The sequence below is a fragment of the Leptonychotes weddellii genome, chromosome 2 (genome assembly GCF_054177405.1).
Source record: "Leptonychotes weddellii isolate Sample4059 chromosome 2, ASM5417740v2, whole genome shotgun sequence".
Taxonomy (NCBI): domain Eukaryota; kingdom Metazoa; phylum Chordata; class Mammalia; order Carnivora; family Phocidae; genus Leptonychotes; species Leptonychotes weddellii.
This window is the reverse complement of record NC_138370.1, coordinates 24,032,689-24,057,026: the sequence shown is the minus strand read 5'-3', so window position 1 is coordinate 24,057,026 and position 24,338 is coordinate 24,032,689. Positions and strand designations below refer to the sequence as shown.

Below are 24,338 nucleotides of genomic sequence, written 5' to 3'. Positions count from 1 at the left end.
GACCTAAGGAAAGTCATAATCTCGCTGAACCCATTTTTTCTTCTACAAAATAATGATGCAAGTATCTGCCTTGTTAACTTTTAGAGCTGCTTTTAATAATGCTCCATGTAACAAAATACACAGATCCTGGATTGGGCTAGAAATAAAATTTGAGTCTGAAGAACATAGGCCCTGACCCTCCCAAGTGGACAGAATCAAAATAATATTGTCCTTAAGAGCATTTAAACATTGTTTAAAGTGTTATATGTTACTGAACACTCGTGCTCCTAGTAATGATGGCCATCCTAGGATCACAGGAAAATAGACTCCAACAGCAGTTCCTTGAAATAAAAATTTTAAATTTAAAAAGCATGTATTTTTTTTAAAGATTTTATTTATTTATTTGAGAGAAAGAGACAGAGAGAGAGCATGAGTAGGAGCAGGAGCAGGAGAGGGCCAGAGGAAGAAGCAGACTCCTCACTGAGCAGGGAGCCCAATGCAGGGCCCGATCCCAGAACCCTGAGATCATGACCTAAGCCAAAGGTAGCCACTTAACCTACTGAGCCACTCAGGAGCCCCTAAAAAGCATGTATTTTGAAAACATTTGAGTCATGGTGGTGTCACTGAAGTTCTTAGAGGAAACAGTGAGCTTTGCAATCACATGGAGGCCTGAATCTGAGTCCATGTTTACCACCTGCTAGATTCATGATGTTGTTCAAGTTTCTCTAAACCTCAGGGTTTTTTTCAAATGTACAATATTGGGATATTAATAGGATCTATATCATAGTATTGCTGTCTATCTCAGTGCCTGGCACATAATAAGCGCTCAATAAAAGTTAGCTGTCATTCCGTGTATATCCTTCCAGTAAGTTTTTAAAGTTAAACTGTAATAGTCATCAGTGTTCTTATGAAGTCATTCTGATTTTGCTTCCAGACAAAGGGTGGGATTGTACTTCCCTTCACATCCTTTAGACTTCTATGTACTCATGTGATTTATTTTGACCAATGGACTGTGAGTGGAAATAACATGTATCATTTCCACATGGAAGCTTTAAGAGTCAGCAGGCATTTAAAATGCGATCTCTTGGGGCGCCTGGGTGGCTCAGTGGGTTAAGCATCTGACTCTTGGTTTCCTCTCAAGTCATGATCTCAGGGTCATGGGATCGAGACCTGTCTGCTTGCCCCTCTCTCTCTGTTCCTCCCCCTACTTGTGCACCTGCGTGTGCTGTGCTCTTTCTTCCTGTCTCTCTCTGAAAAATAAATAAATAAAATCTTTAAAAAATACAAATAAATACAAATAAAATGCTATCTCTCTCTCTCTTTTTTCCTGCCATACCAGTGGCAGTGATCCAGCTAGTGGCTACTCTGTCAGGTTGGGTCACAGAATGAGGAAAACATCAGCCAACTCATGCTGTATATCTAGCATGGCCAAGAAATAAATCCTTGTTTTAAGCAACTAGAGATTTGGGCTTTTATTTATTACTAGCCCCTCTTGTCCTTTATGGGAACAAATACTCTTATGGGTAAGTTAGTATTTTTAAAATAGTTACATTATTTTATAGCAACCTCTAATAATAATAGCTGACAATTACAGAGTACTCACAATATTCCAAGAACTGCTATGTCCTTGTATGTGTTAACTCATCCATTTCCACAATAAGCCAGTGAGATACCTACAGTATTCTTATCCCCACTTAGTATGGACAGAAGAGTTAAGTAACTTGCCCAGGGCCACACAGCCTTCCATATACTAGAAGCCAGTTTTTAAAACAGCCTATCTGAGTCTTGTGGCTATATTATTCACATTGCATCCATTGCTGCTTGAAGTGGATGCTGTGGTGTGCCTCCCAGGTCCAGGCTTCAGGACTAGATTCATTTTATCAGCCAGAAGCACAGGCTGTCAATGGGCTAGCTCTGAACACAGTCCCTCCCTGGGAATTCCCCTCAGGCAATGAGAGCTGCCCCCCACCCGCCCCTGCCTCCCCAACCAAGTGAGCCACCCTGAAGGACTGGCAGGACCTACTGCCATTTGCCTGGCAGTTCAATTTCTCCCTTTGCCTTTTCCTCCTTTCCTCACCCCCACTGTTCCCCAAAGCATTCCCCAATAACCTTCATCTAAATCTGTCTCCGTGTGTTTCCCAGGGAACCAGAACAATCCTCCCTCTATATTCCTACATGTGTACTGAAATAGACACTGATTAGGTATTAACTCAGTGCACAATTAATTGCCAAATGACTGTTGTAGACCATGTGAATTTGGGGAAAGTAAAGATCATTAGGCTGTCAGGAGAGGACTAGAATGGTGAAACCTCTCACAAGTCAATGGAGATACAGAATCTTCTACTTTCTCAACTGAATTCAGTACACTTCATTTCTCATAAATGTCACCTGTAGTTATTTAGATCCAGAAAAAAAAAGCCAAAAAAAAAGAACCACATAGTTTGTATATAACAAATGATAGTTGGTCTTTATTATGACATTTATTCATCCTTGTAAGTAGAAATGGAATATTGTCTCAAGGTTACATAACTCATGAGCTGGTACTCTTCATCTCTTTCATGAAGACAGATGTCTCAAGAGAGTAGAAGCCATGAATCTTTATTGTACCAAATATTACATATGTCTATGTTTCAGTTATACATAAGAATACTATTGAAAATTGGTGTATTAAATTGATTTTGATTTCTAATAATGAGTAGAACCTAAAATTTAAATCATAACCCATCAGCTCTCCCCTGCACATCTTAACTTACTTGATGCCTCATTCCAATAAAATTTAAAGTGAGCCAAGTACTACTTCTGGTGTATTTCTTTTACCACAGTTGAATTTTTGTCACAATTTAAGCTCTATTACAATATCTGTGGTCTGCATTTCATCAAAGAAGGAATACATGTTGTAAAACTTGAAATAAATAAGGAGTTCATAGAAGTAATTATAAAACAGGCTAAATTATAAAACCAAAAAAGTCTAAGTGGATGTATGAAATTTAAGATAAACACTGTCACAATGAATCGTGGATCACTACATCAAAAACTAATGATGTGTTGTATGGTGACTAACATAACATAATAAAACAAAATTTTAAAAAAATAAGATAAACACTGTCTACTTTACCTTGGTAAGTGCATATCTTATGCATTGTACATTCTGCTTAAATATCTTTACTACATATGGATATAGATTAATGACTAGTGTTATATAGAATTCAGGAGAAATTAAATTATTATATTTTCCTCTCTATAGATTGTCTTAGTCCGTTCAGGCTACTGTGCATAGCAATGACTGGATGGCTTAAAAAACAGAAATTTGGGCGCCTGGGTGGCTCAGTTGGTTAAGCGACTGCCTTCGGCTCAGGTCATGATCCTGGAGTCCCTGGATCGAGTCCCGCATCGGGCTCCCTGCTTGGCGGGGAAGTCTGCTTCTCCCTCTGACCCTCCTCCCTCTCATGCTCTCTGTCTCTCATTCTCTCTGTCTCAAATAAATAAATAAAATCTTTAAAAAAAAAAAAAAAACAGAAATTTATTTCTCACAGTTCCGGAGCTGGAAGTCTAAGATCAGGATACCAGTTTGGTTGGGTTCTAGTGAGAGCCCTCCTCCTGGTTTGCTGATGGGCATCTTCATGGATCTTCACATGGCAGGGAGAAAGAGAGAAAGCAAACCCTTTTGTGTCTCTTCAAAAAGGTCTCAGATCCCATGATGAAGGTTCCACCCTCATGACTTAATTACTGCCCAAAGGTCCCACCTCTGAATACCATCATGTTGGCATTAAAAAGGCTTCAACACATGAATTTGTGGGAGGAGGAACACACAAATATTGAGCCCTTAGACAGTATTTATTCTTATTCTTCACTTAACCAAAGAAGCTTGAATTCAACAGTGAAAACTTTAAATTGAGTAGCTTATATGGTCCATAGAATTTTAAAAGAGTAAATCAGTGTGAAGCTTGCATTTATAAAACAGGCAACAGTCCTCTGTTACCACCATTTCAAAATGTAAGTAAGAATTATATTCCTTATTGGCTGCTAAATTTAATTTTGTTGTATGTTCATTAAATTATGTTAATGCGGGCGCCTGGGTGGCTCAGTCGGTTAAGCGACTGCCTTCGGCTCAGGTCATGATCCTGGAGTCCCGGGATCGAGTCCCGCATCGGGCTCCCTGCTCGGCAGGGAGTCTGCTTCTCCCTCTGACCCTCCTCCCTCTCATGCTCTCTCTATCTCATTCTCTCTGTCTCAAATAAATAAATAAAATCTTTAAAAAAAAATTTATAAATTATGTTAATGCTTCAGTGGGGACATATTTTTGCATTCATACTACCCATTGAACAATTGCTTTATTTTCACAAAATTACAGGTAGAAATAGAAAATATGCACCCTGTAAATTAGAGAAGGACTTGAAAGTAACCCTTAGAGGAAGGAAGGAAAGAACAGCCAGAAAGAGTGGAAATACTAAATTATAAGATATTTTCAGAGAAATGCAATCTTTGAAAAAATTGCAAGTGCCCGAGACAATTCAAACTAATCAAAGAAGTACCATAATAGGGGGTCTTATGAGATTTGGTTTAATGCCTAGAAAAGAATTATCTAAAATTAGCATATCAATTATTTTCAGGTAAACATTTGCTTTTTCACCAGCTTAAGGGTGCACAAAAATAATTTGTTTACTGAAATAATTTATAACTCTCCCTCTCAGCAATCTTATTTTATGTTTTAACTCAGACATATTAAAACAAAGTTTGCTACTTACCCCCAGTTGCTATGCCTTCCATTTAGCTAAGCCACAGTTCTATACATTTGTGGTATTGACTGCTAGACTTCCACTGCAAGTTTGTTATCTGAAAGACATTTTATTCAGTTAATGCTTCTTCTATCAAATAAATTTTGTCATTAACATGCCTAAGCATCAATATAAAAATGTCTAATTTAAAACAAGGGTTTATAAGACCATCTACCTGAATGGAGAAAGAAGATATGGTATATATATATACATATGTGTGTATATATATATATGTATATATACATGATGGAATATTACTCAGCCATCAGAAAGGATGAATACTTACCATTTACATCAATGTGGATGGAACTGGAGGGTATTATGCTCAACGAAATAAGTCAGTCAGAGAAAGACATTCATCATATGGTTTCACTCATATGTGGAATATAAGAAACAGTGCAGAGGATCATAGGGGAAGGGAGGGAAAACTGAATGGGAAGTCATCAGAGAGGGAGAAAAATCATGAGAGACTCTTAACTATAGGAAACAAACTGAGGGTTGCTGGAGGGGAGGTGGGTGGGGGGATGGGGTAATTGGGTGATGGGCATTAAGGAGGGCATGTGATGTGATGAGCACTGGGTGTTATATGCAATTGATTAATTATTGACCTCTACATTTAAACTAATGATGTACTAAATATGTTGGCTAATTGAATTTAAATAAAATAGGGGCACCTGGGTGGCTCAGTTGGTTAAGCGACTGCCTTCAGCTCAGGTCATGATCCTGGAGTCCCAGGATGGAGCCCCGCATTGGGCTCCCTGCTCAGCAGGGGGTCTGCTTCTCCCTCTGACCCTCCCCCCTCTCATGCTCTCTTTCTCTCTCATTCTCTCTCTCTCAAATAAATTTTAAAAGAAGAATTTAAATAAAATAAATAAAATAAAAAATAAAATACCATCTACCTAAATAATATTTTCCTTACTTATATTTTACATCTCATGAATAATAATTACATCTTAATCTAATCCTGGGATTGCCCAGGACAGAGTAGTTCAAATGCAGTGCAGCACACTCCTAACAGAGTATCTCAAAACGTGTTCTTGACTCTCAACCAGGCACATTCACCAAGAAAGAACCCTGAGACAGAATAAATGAAAGTAAGAATAGTAAGAATGACTATAGGAAATATTTTTGGTTAAGAGGAAATATTAAACAGAAAAGTGATTTATTTTGCAAAAAAAAAAAGAGTGAAAAATAGTTTCTTTTCAAAATAGTTATTAGTAGCATTAAACTTCATTAATTTTTTCAAATTATTACAAATTCTCAGTAAAAAAAGGTAAATCTTCAAGATTATATTGCAGTACACAGTATAGAGAACATAGCAATAATCAGGTGCACATCTTATTTCCTATAATAAAACTAATGTACGTAATTATTTCAGAGGATGATATGGCATATTGGTTCAGAATACAGGCTGCGGAGCCAGATTATCTGAGTTCAAGTCTTTTTTTTTTTTTTTTTTTAAGATTTATTTATTTGAGAGAGAGAATGTGTGCTAACATGCATCAGTGGTGAAGGAAGGGTAGAGGGAGAGGGAGAGAAGCAGTCTCCACACTGAATGTGAAGCCCAACGCAGGGCTCGATCCCAGAACCCTGAAATCATGACCTGAGCCGAAATCAAGAGTCCAATGCTTAACTAACTGAGCCACCCAGGTGCCCCCTAAGTCCCAATCTTGACTTCACTTTCTAGCTGTGTGGCCTTGAGCCATTTACCTAACTCCCTGGGCCTCAGATTCCTCATCTAATAAATGGAGATGATCATAATCATAAATACCTCATAGGATTGTTACAAAGTTTAACGTAGTCATACTTAGAAAGCAACAGAACAGTAGTTAGCACATGGTAATTACTCAAAAAGCATTAACTACCCAGCTTTGCCAATTTTTCCATGCTGAAGTTGACTTATAAATTCCCCAGATTGTGTGTCCTAGTTTAGACATTCATATACTCTATTATGTGTACATATAATGTTTTTAAAGCTTCCTACCATTGAAAAAATGTGTATATAATATCTAGACATCAAAAGAAAAAATGAGGTGATTTTTTTTTTGAAAGCTTGGTATTATAAAGAATTGTGACCTACTTACTTTCGGTCTTTGAATAACCCAGCCTTTCATACCTGAAGTTTAGAACATAAGAAATGCCACACTGAGTTGCACCCTTGGCTTTTTCAGCTCATCGTTCTTTCTTTTGACAATGGTACCTAGAAGAAGCCTGCAGGGAAAATAAGGCTACCCTCCATATAACCAAGCTAAAACATTCAGGAATGTATACCAACAACATTGTATTCCTCCTCTTGGACACATCAAGGATCTATCATTCATTAATTTGTGCCAGTCCTTCTCAAATCACATTCCATTATTAATCTATTCCATTCTATGAGGATGGCAGGCTAAATAAATGTATAGTTCTTTTTTACAATTATCCTGAAAACTCTATTCACAATCTTCACTAAGTACCTTTTTGTTCTAGAATTCCACAAATAAGGAAATTAACATTAGAGTGATAAGAGGAGTCATATATATAACATATGAGTTGAAAGACATTCTGGATATTTTGAACTTAATTCCTAGAGAACTTAACTAATCTGATGAAGCCTATAGGAATGTTTGTTTCGAGAAAACCCAGTTACAGTCACAATCCACCTTATGCAGATCAATGAACTCTCCACCTGGCCAAAAAAATATTAAGACATTTGCAGTTAATAGAAGCAGTGGATCTTTCCTGAGCATAGTTTCTTATTTTATTTGCTCTAAATTCTCTATCTGCTCATCAATATATACTAATTAGCTTTATGTTTCTTTACTTGAGAGATGTTACATAAATAAGTATATAAAATGGCTTATTTTTACTTCCTTAAGGTATAGGATTACATTCATAAATCTAAATTTTTTAAAGATTTTATTTATTTGAGAGAGAGAGTGAGAGTGTGTGTGGACAAATGGAGAGGGACAAGCAGACTCCCCGCTGAGCAGGGAGCCTGATGCAGGGCTCAATCCCAGGACACTGGGATCATGACCTGAGCCCAAGGCAGATGTTTAACTGACTGAGTCACCCAGGCGCCCACATAAATCTAAATTTTTAAAATTAGTTTCAACATAGGTTCAAATATTCCTATAAGTAAATAATGTTGGGTGATAATTAAGTGTTTAATGCCTATAGTTGCACTTTATATCAGTAATGGACTAGAGTACTATATATCCCTCAAATTTAAATGTGTGCTTTTTTTTTTTGTATTTGTAACATTCCTAATTTTATAAACCAAAATAAGCAGCCCATCTTCTACCTTTTTTTCTTCAAATGCATAAATCAAGAAAATAGACCTTTAATAAATACTATTTATAAAGAACATTGTTAGGCTCTAATTTTTTTTTTCAAAATCTTGTCCTAAAGATAGTGTGACAAAAGTTAAATTTATCATATGACCTTGCACTTGTACCCCTGCCAGGAATTTACTCGAGAGAAATGAAAATATATGTCCACTCAGAGATTTGATGTGCATATTCATGGCAGCATTACTTTTATTAAACAAAAAGTGGAAACAAACCAAATGTTGGTAAACTGGTGAACGGTGATACATCCATACAATGGCACATTGTTCAGCAATAAAAAGGAATAAAGTACAAATACATGCTACAACATGGATGAGCCTCAAAAATATTATGCTAAGTAAAAAAAAGCCATATGCAAAAGACCACATATTCCATATGATTCCATATTCACCTGACTCCACTTACATGAAATGCCCACAAAAGGGAAATCTACAAGATAGGAATAGATTAGGGATCTGTTGTCTGGGGTAAGGGGGAGAATGAGGAATGACAACAAATGGGCACTAAGGGGTCTTTATGGGGTACTGGGAATATTCTGAAACTGAACTGTGGTGTTCGTTAGTCAAGCCTATACACATTTAACTGAGAAATCACTGAATTATGCAGTTTAGTAAATTTATGGTATATGGATTATATCTCTATAAAGCTATTTTAAAAAAAAAAGTAACACATAACACACCTGAAAATATAAAAGGGCCTGGCTGACTCTGTCCCCATCAATCTATGCCTGGATAGGCCTCCAAACTGCCTGCAAGGGTAGAGCAATGCACTATTGCTTTTGGTTAAATGCTTGATTGAGTAGGAAGAAATGCACATGGGTTTCAAGTCCATAATGACCCAGTACTGCTCTTTTCCCTAATATTGTGATAACAATCAGTTACAGCAGTCCAACCTCAGGAACTAGCCCTACCACTTGTCACCTCTGAATTTATCAAACTCCAAACACCTACATGCAAAACTCTCAATTTAGTATAAATAACCCAATTAGTTTGACACAGGTGCAAACTGCAGGTGCATTCCCAAAGAGAACTTTTCCCTCCCTGCCTCCCTCCCTTCCTTTCTTCTTCACTTCCTGTGAATATTTATTGAACACCTCTATATTTCAGACACATTAATAGGTGCTGGGGATACAGACAAAATTATTTGCAATCATGAACTTACATTTTAGCAAATCCTTGTATTGGTTATCTATTGCTGTGCAATAATATTACCCCACACACGGCACCATTAGAAAACACACATTTATCATCTCACAGATTCTTTGGGTCAGGAGTGTGAGCAGAGTTCAGCTGGGTCTCTTGCCAAGCTGCAAGCAAGGTGTTGGTCAAGGCTGCACTCTCATCTGAGATTCAAGTAGGGAAGGATCTGCTTCCTTGCCCCTGTGATTGTGGGCAGCACGCAGTTCCTTGTCGGCTGCTGGACTAAGGCCTATTTCTCATTGTCTGTTGACCGGAGGCTGCACTCAGTTTCTTGCCATGTGACTCCCTTCATGGGCAGTGTACAGCATGGCAGCTTGCTTCTTCAAAGCCAGTAAAGGTGACAGAATTTCCTCACAGGATAGGATTGCAATTTTATATAATCACATCCATGTAATCATTTTTAAAAAATGTTTAGTATTAGTAAAATTATAAATGATAAAATAGATAATATGATAATGATGCCTATATACTTGTGCTTTCACTATTTTATTATTCATGCCTTTCCATGTTGCCTGAGGAAAAATGTTTTAATTAAACAATTTCCTACAATTGAGATAATGCAGGTAACATCCAGCATGATTTAAGTCTATATACCACTACATGAAATAGTGATGACTTTAGTGTGGGTATTTTGCTGTTAACTATTAAACTAAATTGCTTCTTAGTGTTCTTTTTAATGTTAAAAATATTAAATACCATGAGATAAATTTTGCTTGAGTTTGGTTTTAAACATTATTTACCAACCATAAACAATAACTGTATCCCATGCACTATTCTAATTGCTTTACATATATCAGCTCATTTAATCCCCACAACAACTAAATAAAGGGACATGCTATTTAATTGCCATTTTCCAGATGAGGTAACCATATACATATGCTCTCTCTCTCTAATAAATAAATAAAATCTTTTTTAAAAAATTGGGGATCCTAGATGGCAGTCCTAGAGGAGATTTTGAAGGAAAAATAATGACTAAGTTTACTCTTGGGAAGAAGAGAGAATCTCACCACACAAAAAGAAAAGATCATTATCTGGCTAAAAAAATTTTTTTTTAAAGATTTTATTTATTTATTTGAGAGAGAGAATGAGAGAGAGAGCACAAGAGGGGGGGAGCGGGAGAGGGAGAAGCAGACTCCCCGCTGAGCAGGGAGCCCGAGGTGGGACTCGATCCCGGGACTCCAGGATCATGACCTGAGCCGAAGGCAGTCGCTTAACCATCTGAGCCACCCAGGCACCCTCTGGCTAAGAATTTTTAATACCAAGATTTAATTTAGGGCATCCTCAAAGAAATACATAACAAAAGCATTACATTAAGAAAATATACATTTTAAATGATATTTCTTAAAATGGGATTGTATTATTTCCATTTAACTTAGAGTATGATGGAAACTTTCTTTAATCTTATTATATGTTGATTGTGCATCGATAACTTCAACAGAAAAATGAACACAAGTCCTGGAGGCAGATGCAATGATTGCTCCTAGAATCTAGCAAATACCACAAGTCATTTTACCTCCTGCTGCTGTGGCTAGACCCCATATCCTGCTACAATGAGTTACTCTATTTGTCCCTCAATTTCTCAGTCTTCTTATACCAATGAGATTATTTGCAAAGCCTACAACATGCTCGTTATGAATTGCAAACACCTTGTAAGAAGTCCACTTGCTATGTGTAAAGATTTCTACCCACCTGCGCATATAACCCCCCAAATATGAAAAAAGGAAAAAAAGAAGAAAGAAGGAAAGCAAAAAAGCAATCTAGCAGTTTCTGTTTCTTATCAGGGCATTAACTGTCAACTTGACAATGTAGTAAGTTATTACTTCAGAGCTACTGAGGTTAACTACAGAAATATTTTTTGTCATCTTATTCATTTTTATTTTATTTTATTTTTATTCAGGTATAATTAACATATAGTGTTATATTAGTTTCAGGGATACAATACAATGATTCATCAATTCTATACATTATTCAGTGCTCATCAACATAAGTGTGCTCTTAATACCCTTGATCTATTTCACCCGTCCCCCTTCCCTCTGGCAATCACCACTTTGTTCTCCATATTCAAGAGTCTGTTTTTCTGTTTGTCTCTTTTTTTCTTTGTTCATTTGTTTAGTTTCTTATATTCCACATACAAGTCAAATCACAGGATATTTGTCTTTCTTTGTCTGACTTATTTCACCTACCCTCTAGGTCCATTCATGTTGTTGCAAATAACAAGATCTCATTCTTTTTTATGGCTGAGTAATATTCCATTGTACATATACATCATATCTTCTACCCAAAATGGTGAAACAAAAAAGCAAAACTAGTATGAAAGGCACTTAAATCAAATGTCCCTAAATCTCCCAGCCCCCTTCACAGAATGCCCAATTCCTTTAGGTTCTAGTCCCCATTCCACCTTCTATGGTAAGTCCAGTGTCCTAATATTGCTAAGGATTCTCAGAGCAGAGCAGAATGGGATCTGGAAGAAAAGTAAAATCTCCCTTACCTCTCCTTTTATATTGTTGCCTCTGCTTAATTTGTGATTGCTACTCACTCTCTAGGCTTCATCTAGCTAGCCCCTTTCTTTACAATTTTGCCCCACCTTAGACATTACCCAAATTAAAAGCAACACAAGGATATTATGTGTAAAAAACTTACCTGAATATTTAATGATAAAAAACAATAATTATAACATAGAATAGGAAACAACTTTAAATTTTATACCATACAATACTGATCCAAAAAATTTGCCTCCAGTACTGATCACAGGATATCTCTTACTAATAAATCCATCCTTACTTGGACTTTGCTTCCATTCTGCTAGGGCCCTCCTCTCATGAAAACTTTATTCTCATTTTCCAGTTCCAGTGACAACCAAGGAAAGAGCACACATTTTGAAAATATGGTTCTCTCTAAACTGTCAAAGATCATATTCTTAGACCTCCATCCCCTATCAATTTTTGCAAATAGAATACTGGAAAGTATAAAGTAATGAGTTCAATTCATATTAAAATTTATTTTCTTTCCTCTTCAAAACAAATGTAAGTAATATGGATGTTTTTCTTTACATTAGAATGTAAGAATGAGAATTCTCACCAGATGCTCATGCGCTCACACATGTGCAAACACACACACACACACCAGTATCCCATGGTGCGAAAAATCTTCCTTCTGTAGAAAAAAAGCACAATATCTGGGAAAAGATAAATCTGTGTTCAGACCCAGCCTTTGTCACTTGCTAGCTATATGGCCTTGTTCAAACTCCTAGTATCATTGACTCTCAGGTAGAAAAACCTCTCCCTCACAGTGTTGGCTTGAGGATTTTAAAAGACAATGTATGATAAGTGAATTTCCTAAGACATTTGAGCAATAAATATTAGTCGCCTTTAGCTTTTAGGAGAAAAAGTATTAAAATGTGTGCAGTGTTGGTATTATTTTCAAAGTGATTTTCCTTTCTTCTTTATTTTTTTAAGTTCCTTTGATCAAGGCCATTGCAAAATACTATCAGAAATTTCTTAGTAATCCTAAACCTTGCTTTTGAAAACATTATGCCTCATTCCACCGGATGGATATCAACTTCAAAAAACCTGAAATTCACAAATAAGGACAAAGATGAATCCAAAAGTTTTTGCAATGTATGGTCAACAGACCAGAACCCATTTGTGGTATTCATTTATGTCAAACTACTGGATACCACCAGCCAGCCAAATATGAATTGAAGTGTTCTTCTGAAAAATCTACAAGGCAATGCAGTGAGGCTGAAAAGACATATTGGCTTGGTTCTGGGCTGTTCTTTGCCAAGAGAAGCTGCTGTAGAGGCTGCTTTTGTGGACTTTTTAAAGCCTTCCCCCTTTATCTTGACCAAAATTTATGATCTACATGTGCCAATTGGAATGGCCAAGAATTCCAGAATATTTAGTAAATAAAATAAAAACCCCAGAGTAGTCACAGATGTTTAATATCAAATATAAAATAAGTGTGGCTGATACTAATATTTTTAGTTGGACAAAGAATTCTATTTAAAACTTCTACTTCAAGGGTGCTGATTATATAAATTATAAAACCTGCACATAAGGGAATATTTTGCATCAATTAAAAAGATCATTAGAATTATAAAAGGTAATAGAGAAATTTCTTCAAAATCTGTTAATAAAAAAAGCAAGTGCAAAGCAGTGGGTATAATACTCTCATATATATTTTCCAAAGTTTACTTAAATATATAAAGTGAAAGAGAGAATTTTATAATGTTTGAAATTTTATCTTGTGCCACTATTTTTAAATATAATAAAAATTCATCAGAAATGAACTATTAGAGTTACAGATATTGTTACACCATAAATCAAATGGGATTTCTCATACTGGAAACTAAGAGTAATGAGGAGTTGGATAATTTGTGGAAACTACTGATTTAGTATTTTTTCAAAAAGAATTTGTGTAATTCACATAAGGTAGGGCCTTTCTAGAACTGACCAAAAAAGAAATATCCAGCATCCAACAATATAAAATTGCAATGTCTAGCATCCAATCAAAAATTATGAACAACTATATGCCCAGAAATCAGACAATGTTGATGAAATGGACAAACTCCATGAAAGGTACCAACTACAAAACTCACTCAAGAAAAATAAATAAGTCCTATGGATCTGAAGATTTGACATTGTGAAGCTATCTACCCTCCCCAAATTAATCTATATATTCACTGCACTCCAATAAAAATAACAGCAGGTTTTTCTTAAAGAAATTGATAAGTTGTCTCTAAAATTCATATAGAAATTATAAAGAACCCAGAATATCCAAAAACAACTTTGAAAAGGAAGACCAAGTGGAAATACTAACTCTACATGATTTTGATTTCAAAATATATGATAATGTTACTATTGGGGCCAGCTTCATGGAGTTGTACCAGACCTCTCTCTTAGAAGGGCCCTGTGCTGGGTGTTAATGCTCTGCTGTTACTGCCTTGAAATTCTTAGTAAGTTTTGAACAAAGGGACCCATGTTTTTATTTTATACTGAACCCCATAAATGTGGCTGGTCCACCTACAGAAATCAAGACAGTGTGGTATTTATGTAAAAATAGAGAAACAGGTCATTAGATCAGTATAGAGTCCAGAAATAAACCCCACCCACAACTATTTTTGACAAAGGTGCAAAAGCACTTTAGTGAGGAAAGGATAATCTTTTTAAACAAAGAATGTTAAAAAATTGGATATTCATATGCCAAAAAAATGACTTTTGATCCAAATAATACTACATACAAAATTAACACAAATAAGCATAGTCATAATGTAAAACCTAAAACCATAAAACCTCTAGAAAAAGAAGTTCAGAGAATATCTGTATAACCTTGAATCAAGAAAAGATTTCTTAGCAACAACACAAAAAACATGATCCAGAAAAGAAAAAAATTGATAAAGAAGACTTCATCAAAACTAAAAACTTTCACTCTTTGAAAAAAAATGAGTCTAGAAGAGGAGTTAAGATGGCAGACTAGTAGGGGGACCCTGGGCTTGCGTCATCCATCAAACTCAGCAAGATCAACATCAAATCATTTCGAAAAACTAGGAAATCGATCTGAGGATTAAGAAAACAATCTGCACAATTGGAGGGAGAGAAAATGGCAGCTGTGAGCTTCAGAGATGTGAATTGGGGCAGAGAAAAGCCAGCATGCCACGGAGGGGAGGGAGCCCTTTTTGGGGAGAGAAGTCAGGGAAAGAGGGAGAGGGTGGGTGACAGAGCAGCATGTAGGGTTCATGCAAGAGCCATGGTGTGGGGATCCCCTGGGTTGCACTGGGAGAAAGTGTTCCCCCTCCTGGAGTACATTTGGAAGAGGGTTTATTGCCTCTCTGAGGGCAAAAGGCCTGCCAGGCGCCACTGAGCAACCATTTAACAGGAGGGGACAGAGGGGACATGCAAGGCAGATAATCTGGTCACAGCCTTTCACGGTGCTTTGCCATAGACTCCAGGCACCTGCACAGGCATGCAACTGCTTTCCTGGGACAGAAAGGTGCAGGGTGCAGTGCTGGGAGACTTTCTTCTGGTGGAGGGGAGTGGGCCCACACCTTGCCGGGTCCTTTAAGATTTAGAGTTTTGAATCGCAGCCACTGGCCAGAGATAAAACACAGGAGAACTGTGGTGCTGGGCATGCCGATGGCCTCAGCACAGACAGGTTGAGGGCAGGGATCTGTTTAAAGCCTGGGACAGAGGAGGGGAGAGGGTTCACTCGTCTGTGAGGGCCTCCTGAGCAGCTGTGGCTGCGAGTTCCTTTCCCCAGGAATGACAGGCTGGGGTGACACCAACTGCCACCCCCTACCCACCAGCACCATGGGACTTCAGAGAGACATACAGTGCCTCCAGTGGAGGCTGGAGTCACCTACACCAAATGCCAACCCCCTGCACCCAGCAGGGACATCTTTACTGACCGTGAGCCAGTGCAGCAGACCTCTCACTCAGAAGACCAACACAACCAAGTCTATTGATCACAGAGTGCTACAAAGTGTCAGCTTCAGGTCTGATAGAAATAGGACCACTCATTATATTTTTTTTTTCCTTTTTCTTTGGAATCAGGCATATTTTGTGCATTTGTTGGTTGGTTGGTTTCCTTTTCATGTTTTTTGGATCAGGCCTTTTTTTTCTTTTCTTTTTTCCTTCTTTCTTTTTCTTTGGAGTCAGGCTTATAGTTTTTTGTTCATCTGTTTTCCTGCTTTTTTGTTACTTTTCCTTTCCTCTTTTCTTGGATCAGGCTTTTTTTTCTTTTTTTAAAATCAGGCTTATCTTAACAAACAAACCAAATCATACCTACATAAAGGTCTAAACACTCCCCACTGCAAGGAAGGAGGAACTCTGCAGAGGACTGTCCTGTGGGAAAGAGCAAACAAAACACAACAGCAGAGTGCACACAGCATACACCAGAAACACTTCCTGAAGCGCCAGGCCCTGGACAGTGTAGGACCCCTTCTTGACATAGTATTACTCTCAGAAGCAGGAAATATCACAAGTTTTCATAACATGCAAAAGACAGAAACCTAGACATAATGACAAGATGGAGGAATTCTCCCCCAAAAAGAAAGATCAAGAAGAAACCACAGCCAGGGATTTGCTCAAAACAGATATAAGCAATATATCTGAACAAGAATTTAGAACAACAGTCATAAGAATACTAGCTGGGCATGAAAGAAGTATGGAAGACACCAGAAAAACCCTGGCTGCAGAGATAAAAGATCTAAAAACTAGTCAGGCTAAAATAAACAATGCTATGACTGAGACGCAAAACTGACTGGACGTAATCACGATGAGAATGGAAGAAGCAGAAGAACGAATAGGTAATATAGAAGATAAAATTATGGTAAATAATGAAGCAGAAAAGAAGAGGGAAAGAAAACTATTAGATCATGAATATAGTTAGGGAACTCAGCGATTCCACACAGCACAATATTTATCCATATCATAGGACTCCCAGAAGAATAAGGGCAGGAAAAGGGGGCAGAAGGCTTATTTGAACAAATTATAGCTGAGAACTTCCCTAATCTGGGGAAGAAAATAGGTGTTCAAGTCCAAGAGGCACAGAGAACTCCCCTTAAAATCAAGACATAGCATAGTGAGACTTGGAAAATGCAAAGATAAAGAGAGAATTCTAAAAACAGCTAGAGACAAAAGTCCTTAACCAACAAGGGTAGACACATAAGGTTAGTAGCAGACTGTCCACAGAAATTTGGCAGGCCAGAAGAAAGTGGCATAATATATTCAACATGCTAAATGGGAAAAATATGCAGCCAAGAATATTATATCCAGTAAGGCTGTTATTCAGAATAGGAGAGATAAAGAGTTTCCAAGACAAGCAAAAACTAAAGCAGTTCATGAACACTAAACCAGCTCTGCAAGAAATATTAAAGGGGATCTTTGGGCAGGAAAGAGAGACCAAAAGCAACAAAGACTAGAAAGGAACAGAGATAACCTACAGGAACAGTGACTTTGCAGATAATACAATGGCAATAAATTGATATCTATCAATAATTACTCTGAATGTAAATGGACTAAATGCTCCAATCAAAAGACAGAGGGTATCAGAATGGATTAAAAAATAAGACCTATTGATATGCTGCTTACAAGAGACTAATTTTGGCCCCCAGGACACCTCCAGATTGAAAGTGAAGGGGTGGAAAACCATCTATCATGCTAATGGACATCAAAAGAAAGATGAAGTAGCCATCCTTGTATCAGACAAACTAGATTTTAAACCAGAGACTTTAATAAGAGATGAAGAAGGGCACTATATCATAATAAAGGGGTCTATCCAACAAGAAGATCTAATGATTATAAATATTTATGCTCCCAACTTGGGAGCAGCCAAATATAAAAATCTATTAATAACAAACTTAAAGAAACTCATTGTTAATAATACAATAATAGTAAGGGACTTTAATACCCCACTCACAGCAATGGACAGATCATCTAAGCAGAAGATCAACAAGGAAACAATGGCTTTGAATGATACACTGGACCAGATGGACTTAGCAGATATATTCAGAACATTTCATCCTAAAGCAGCAGAATACACATTCTTTTCAAGTGCACATGGAACATTCTCCAGAATGGATCACATACTGGGTCACAAATCAAGCCTCAACCAGTACCAAAAGATTGAGATCATACCATGCTTATTTTCAGACCACAATGCTATGAAACTTGACAAGAAAAAATTTGGAAAGACCACAAATATATGGCGGTTAAAGAACATCCTACTAAAGAATTAACCAGGGGTTAACCAGGAAATTAAAGAAGAAATTAAAAAATACATGGAAGCAAATGAAAATGAAAACACAACAGTCCAGAACCTTTGGGACACAGCAAAGGCAGTCCTAAGAGGGAAGTATATAGCAATACAAGGGTACCTCAAAAAGCAAGAAAAGTCTCAAATACACAACCTAATCTTACACCTAAAGGAGCTGGAAAAAGAAGAGCAAATAAAGCCTAAAATCAGCAGAAGAAGGGAAATAATTAGGACTAGAGCAGAAATAAAATATAGATGGGCCCCTGGGTGGCTCAGTCAGTAAGAAGGTTAAGACTGACTCTTGGTTTCAGCTCAGGTCCCGACATCAGGTCATGAGATCAAGGCCCACATCGGGCTCTGTGCTTAGCACGGAATCTGCTTGAGACTCTCTCCCTCTCCCCCCTTCCCGCTCCCCTCTGCTCTCTCTCTCTCTCTAAAATAAATAAAAATAAAATATTTTTTTAAAAAAAGAAATGATCTAGAAGTAAACAAACAAACAAACAAAAAAACCAGAACAAATCAATGAAACTAGGAGCTGGTTCTTTGAAAGAATTAACAAAATTGATAAACCCCTAGCCAGACTTATCAAAAAGAAAAGAGAAAGAACCCAAATAAATAAAATCATGAATGAAAGAGGAGAGATCACAACCAACACCACAGAAATTCAAACAATTATAAGAGAATATTATGAAATATTATATGTCAACAAACTGGATAATCTGGGAGAAATGGATAAATTCCTAGAAACATATAAACTAACAAAACTGAAACAGTAAGGAATAGAAAACCTGAACAGACCCATAACAAGCAAAGAAATTGAATCAGTAATAAAAAATCTCCCAACAAACAGGAGTCCAGGGCCAGATGGCTTCTCAGGGGCATTCTACCAAACATTTTTTTTTTCTGAAGATCTTATTTATTTGTCAGAGTGAGAGAGAGAGAAAGTGCACAAGCTGGGGGAGCAGCAGGCAGAGGGAGAAGCAGGCTCCCCACTGAGCAAGAGGCCTGATGCGGGACTCGATCCCAGCACTCTGGGATCATGACCTGAGCCGAAGGCAGATGTTTAACAGACTGAGCCACCCAGGCGTCCCATCTACCAAACATTTAAAGAAGAATTAATACCTATTCTTCTGAAGCTGTTCCAAAAAATAGAAATGGAAGGAAAACTTCCAAACTCATTCTATGAGGCCAGCCTTACCTTGATTCCAAAACCAAAGACCCCACTGAAAAGGAGAATTACAGACCTATATTCCTGATGAACATGGATGCCAAAATTCTCACCAAGATGCTAGGTAATCAAATCCAACAGTACATTAAAAGGATTATTCACCATGACCAAGTGGGATTTATTCCTGGTCTGCAGGAGTGGTTCAATATCTGCAAATCAATCAAAGTGATACACCACATTAATAAAAGAAAGTATAAGAACCATTTGATCCTCTCAATAGATGCAGAAAAGGCATTTGACAAAATACAGCTTCATTTCTTGATAAAAACCTTCAAGAAAGTATGGATAGAAGGAACATACCTCAACATCATAAAGGCCATATACAAAAGACCCACAGCTAAAATCATCAAATGGGGAAAAACTGAGAGCTTTCTCCCTAAGGTCAGAACATGACAGGGATGTCCACTCTCACTGATGTTGTTCAGCATAGTACTGGAAGTCCTAGCCTCAGCAATCAGACCACAAAAAGAAATAAAAGGCATCCAAATCAGCAAGGAGGAAGTCTAACTTTCACTCTTCACAAGTAACATGATACTCTATGTAAAAAACCCAAAAGACTCCACTAAAAAATTGCTAGAACTGATATACAAGTTCAGCAAAGTTACAGGATATAAAATCAATGCACAGAAATTTGTTGCATTTCTATACACCAATAATGCAGAAGCAGAAAGAGAAATCAAGGAATTGATCCCATTTACAATTGCACCAAAACCCATAAGATACCTAGGAATAAACCTAACCAAAGAGGTAAAAGTTCTGTACACTGAAAATTATAGAACACTTAAGAAAGAAATTGAAGAAGACACAAAGAAATGGAAAAACATTCCATGCTCATGGACTGGAAGAACAGATATGGTTAAAATGTCTATACTACCCAAAGCAATCTACGCATTCAATGCAATCCCAATTAAAATAATACCAGCATTTATCACAGAACTAGAACAAACAATCCTAAAATTTGTGGGGAACCAGAAAAGACCCCCAAATAGGCAAAGTAACATTGAAAAAGAAAACCAAAGCTGGCGGCATCACAATTGCAGACTTAAAGCTGTATTACAAAGCTGTATCATCAAGACAGTATGGTACTGGGGGGGGGGGGGGAATACACATAGAGCAATGGAACAGAATAGAGAATCCAGAAATGTACCCACAACTATATGGTCAACTAATCTTCAACAAAGCAGGAAAAAATGTCCAAAGGAAAAAAGACAGTCTCTTCAACACATGGTGTTGGGAAAACTGGACAGCAAAATGCAGAAGAACCACTTTCTTACACCATACACAAAAATAAACTCAAAATGGATGAAAGACCTAAATGTGAGACAGGAACCCATCAAAATCCTAGAGGAGAAAATAGTCAGCAACCTCTGGACCTCAGCCACAAAAACTTCTTACTAGACAGGTCTCCAAAGGCAAGGGAAACAAAAGCAAAAATGACTTCATCAAGATAAAAAGCTTATGCACAGTGAAAAAACAATCAACAAAACTAAAAGGCAACTGATGGAAAAGGAGAACATATTTGCAAATGACATAACAGATAAAGGGCTAGTATTCAGATTCTGTAAAGAAGGCATCAGAATCAACACCCAAAAAATAATCCAGTTAAGAAATTGGCAGAAGATTTGAACAGACATTTCTCCAAAGAAGACATACAAAATAGCTAACAGACACACGAAAAAATGCACAACATCACTCATCATCAGGGAAATACAAATCAAAACCACAGTGAGATATCACTTCACACCAGTCAGAATGGCTAAAATTAACAACTCAGGAAACAACAAATGTTGTCAAGGATGTGAAGAAAGGGGAACCCTTTTGCCATGTTGGTGGGAATGCAAGCTGGTGCAGCCACTCTGGAAAACAGTATGGAGGCTCCTCAGAAAGTTAAAAATAGAGCTACCCTACAACCCAGCAACTGCACTAGTAGGTATTTATCCAAAGGATACAAAAATGCTGATCCTGAAGGGGCACATGCACCCCAATGTTTATAGCAGCACTATCGACAATAGCCAAATTATGAAAAGAGCCCAAATGTTCAACAACTGATGAATGGATAAAGAAATTGTGGTATCTACATACAGTGGAATATTACTCAGACATCAAAAGGAACAAAATCTTGCCATTTGCAACAACATGGATGGAGCTAGAGTGTATTATGCTAAGCGAAATAAGTCAGAGAAAGACAAATATCATATGATTTCACTTACATGTGGAATTTAAGAAACCAAACAGATGAACACAGGGGAAGGGAAGGAAAAATAAACTAAAAACAGAGAAGGAGGCAAACCATAAGAGACTCTTAACTATAGAGAACAAATGGAGGGATGCTGGAGGGGAGGTAGGTGGGGGGATGGGCTAAATGGGTGATGGGCATTAAGGAGGGCACTTGTTGGGATGAGCACTGGGTGTTATATATAAGTGATGAATCACTAAATTCTACTCCCGAAATTTAAAAAAAAAAAATGAACATGAAACCACAGACTGGGAGAAAATATTTGCAAAGTGTAAATCTGATAAAGGATTTGTATCTTTAAATATGAAGAACTCTCAAAATTCAGTTAAAAAAAACACAACCCAATTAAAAATTGGCCAACTATTTGAATGAAAACTTCTCCAAAAAAGCTCTATGGATGTCACAGAAACACATGAAAAGATACAACATATCATTAGTCATTAGGGAAATGCAAATTAAAGCCATTATGCATGGCTAAAATGAAAAACACTCACTATATCAAGTATTGGTGAAGTTTGGAGGATTTGGAATTTTCTTTTTTTCTTAAGATTTTATTTATTTATTAGAGAGACAGAGTGAGAGAACGAACGGGGTGGGGGGAGGGACAGAGGCAGAGGGAGAAACAGGCTCCCCGCTGAGCAGGGAGCCTGATGTGGAACTTGATCCCAGGACCCTGGGATCATGACCTGAGCCAAAGGCAGATGCTTAACCAACTGAGCCACCCAAGCTACCCAAGGATTTGGAATTTTCATGTCCTATTTGTGGTAATGTAAAATGGTACAACTAGGGACACCTGGGTGGCTCATTCGGTTACACATCTGCCTTCAGTTAAGGTCATGATCTCAAGGTCCTGAAATCGAGCCCCGAATTGGGCTCCATGCTCAGCAGGGGGTCTGCTTCTCCCTCTTTCTCTGCCCCTCCCCCCACTCATGCGCTGTCTCTCTCTCTCTCTCAAATAAATAAATAAAATCTTTTTTAAAAATTAAAAATAAAATGGTACAACCACTTCAGAAAATATTGCAACAGTTTTTCTTTTTAATTAAATATATGCCTACTACATGTTCTAGCCATTCTACTCCCAGGTATTTACTCAAGAGAAAAGGAAAAGCATATGTCCATACAAAGACTTGCATAAGAATCTTCACTGTAGGTTTATTTATAATTTCCAAAAACTAGAAAGAAACCAAATGTTCATCAACTTGTGAATATAAACCAAATTGAGATATATCCATATAATAGAATACCATTCTGTAATAAAAAGAAAGAAACTGCTAATACAACACACAACATGGATGATTTCTCAAAACCACTGTGAAAAGTAAAAAAAAGTTGGCCACAAAAGACTAATATAAAATTCTAGAAAAGGTAAAAGTACAGTCAAAGAAAACAGAACAGTGGTTACTAGGGTCCAGGATGTGGTACAAAGGAGGCATGAAGGAACTTTTTTCATAATAGAAATGTTCTATAACATGATTTTGGTGATGGTTACATGACTGTATACATTCATTGAAATTCATCATATAGTACATTTCAAATTAGCTAGTTTCATTTCATGTAAATTACATCTCAATGAAACTGATAATTTTTTAAGTAAGCTTTACACCCAATGTGAGGCTTGAACTCACAACCCCAAGATCAAGAGTTGCATGCTCTAACGACTGAGCCAGTCAGGTGCCCCAAAGCTAATAGCTTTTAAAAATTGCCTATTAGAATGTTTCCCCAAGAAGACAATGCTATTGGTTCATGAGAAAAATACAAATAAGTTTCTCTTTAGGTATGTACCTGAAAAGGTTATCTTCATAGCCTTACCTGATTTCTGATTGGAAGAGCAAAGTCTCATCCAGGCAAGAGGTAATACACAAGCTCCAGAATTTCATTTGACAGTCTCACCTTGGTGGTGGTTGTTGTTGTTGTTGTTGTTACATTTTAAACTGTAGTACACCAAACAAAAACAGTATCAATATCCTTTAATTACTATCCTTCCACAGATAGTTTCTGGTTAGAGGCATGTAGAAAAGGTCTCTCTGCAAATCCTTACTAATGTACCTGAAGTCTTGACAAGGCTACAGTCCTCCCTTGAAAGAGAGATCCAGAAAATGGTCTGCTATACTGAATACCTTAGAATCTGGACATTTAAGGTCTGACAAAGAAAACATTTTAGTTAACAAACTTTGTGGAACTAGAATTTCAAATCTGTAAACCCTGGAAGAAAAGGGGGAGCAGCAGGTGGGTTGGCAGGTGGAGGGAGTGGGCAGGTGTTTGGATACTGAAGGTTTAAACCTTGGATGGCCAAATCTTTATTTTTTCCTAAAACCAGAGAAGCTCAGATGATTCTTTATGGTGAAAAGTAAAAACATACAACAAGTAAATTTTTAAACTTACAAATTATTTACAGTGCAATAAACAGAGAGATTCTTGGTTTGAATCTGCCACTTGTCTTCCAAAGCATAAAAATAATGCCTACTTAGAGGATGGTCCTAACTTTAAAAAACAGCAGGAGGAACATCAAAATAAATTTTTTAACAGAGAGTTTTTTAGCCATCAAACTACCCTTAACCCCACATAGAATGCTCTACACGGAAAGAACTGAGCATTGTGTAGAAACACAAATACGGCCTTGCCAACAGGAACTTGGGCTTACAGCCCCCAAAGAGAGATGTGAGGGCCTGTCTTATTTAAGTCGCTGTGTGGCTAGGTGCTAAATTTTCAGGTGTTTTGTCATGTTTTCATTCTCTGAAACTGATAAGGTGAACCACCAAAACACAGCCTCTTCCAGCCTTGGTTCCTCAACAGAATGGGGTAAAAATAACCCGTGAGTCTAAAAGAGTTCCTAATGATGGA

The 24,338-nt window shown here is 37.3% G+C and overlaps 1 long non-coding RNA gene across 1 annotated transcript; it reads right to left on the bottom strand.

The window, feature by feature from the left end:
* Positions 1-2,618: 2,618 nt before the first annotated feature.
* LOC145717854 (uncharacterized) lies at positions 2,619-23,512 on the bottom strand. Its single transcript, XR_014141329.1, has 3 exons — positions 23,307-23,512; positions 4,725-4,812; positions 2,619-3,605 (listed from the first exon to the last, which is right to left on the bottom strand). It is a non-coding gene; the product is annotated as an uncharacterized LOC145717854 (long non-coding RNA).
* Between the last annotated feature and the right edge of the window lie 826 nt (positions 23,513-24,338).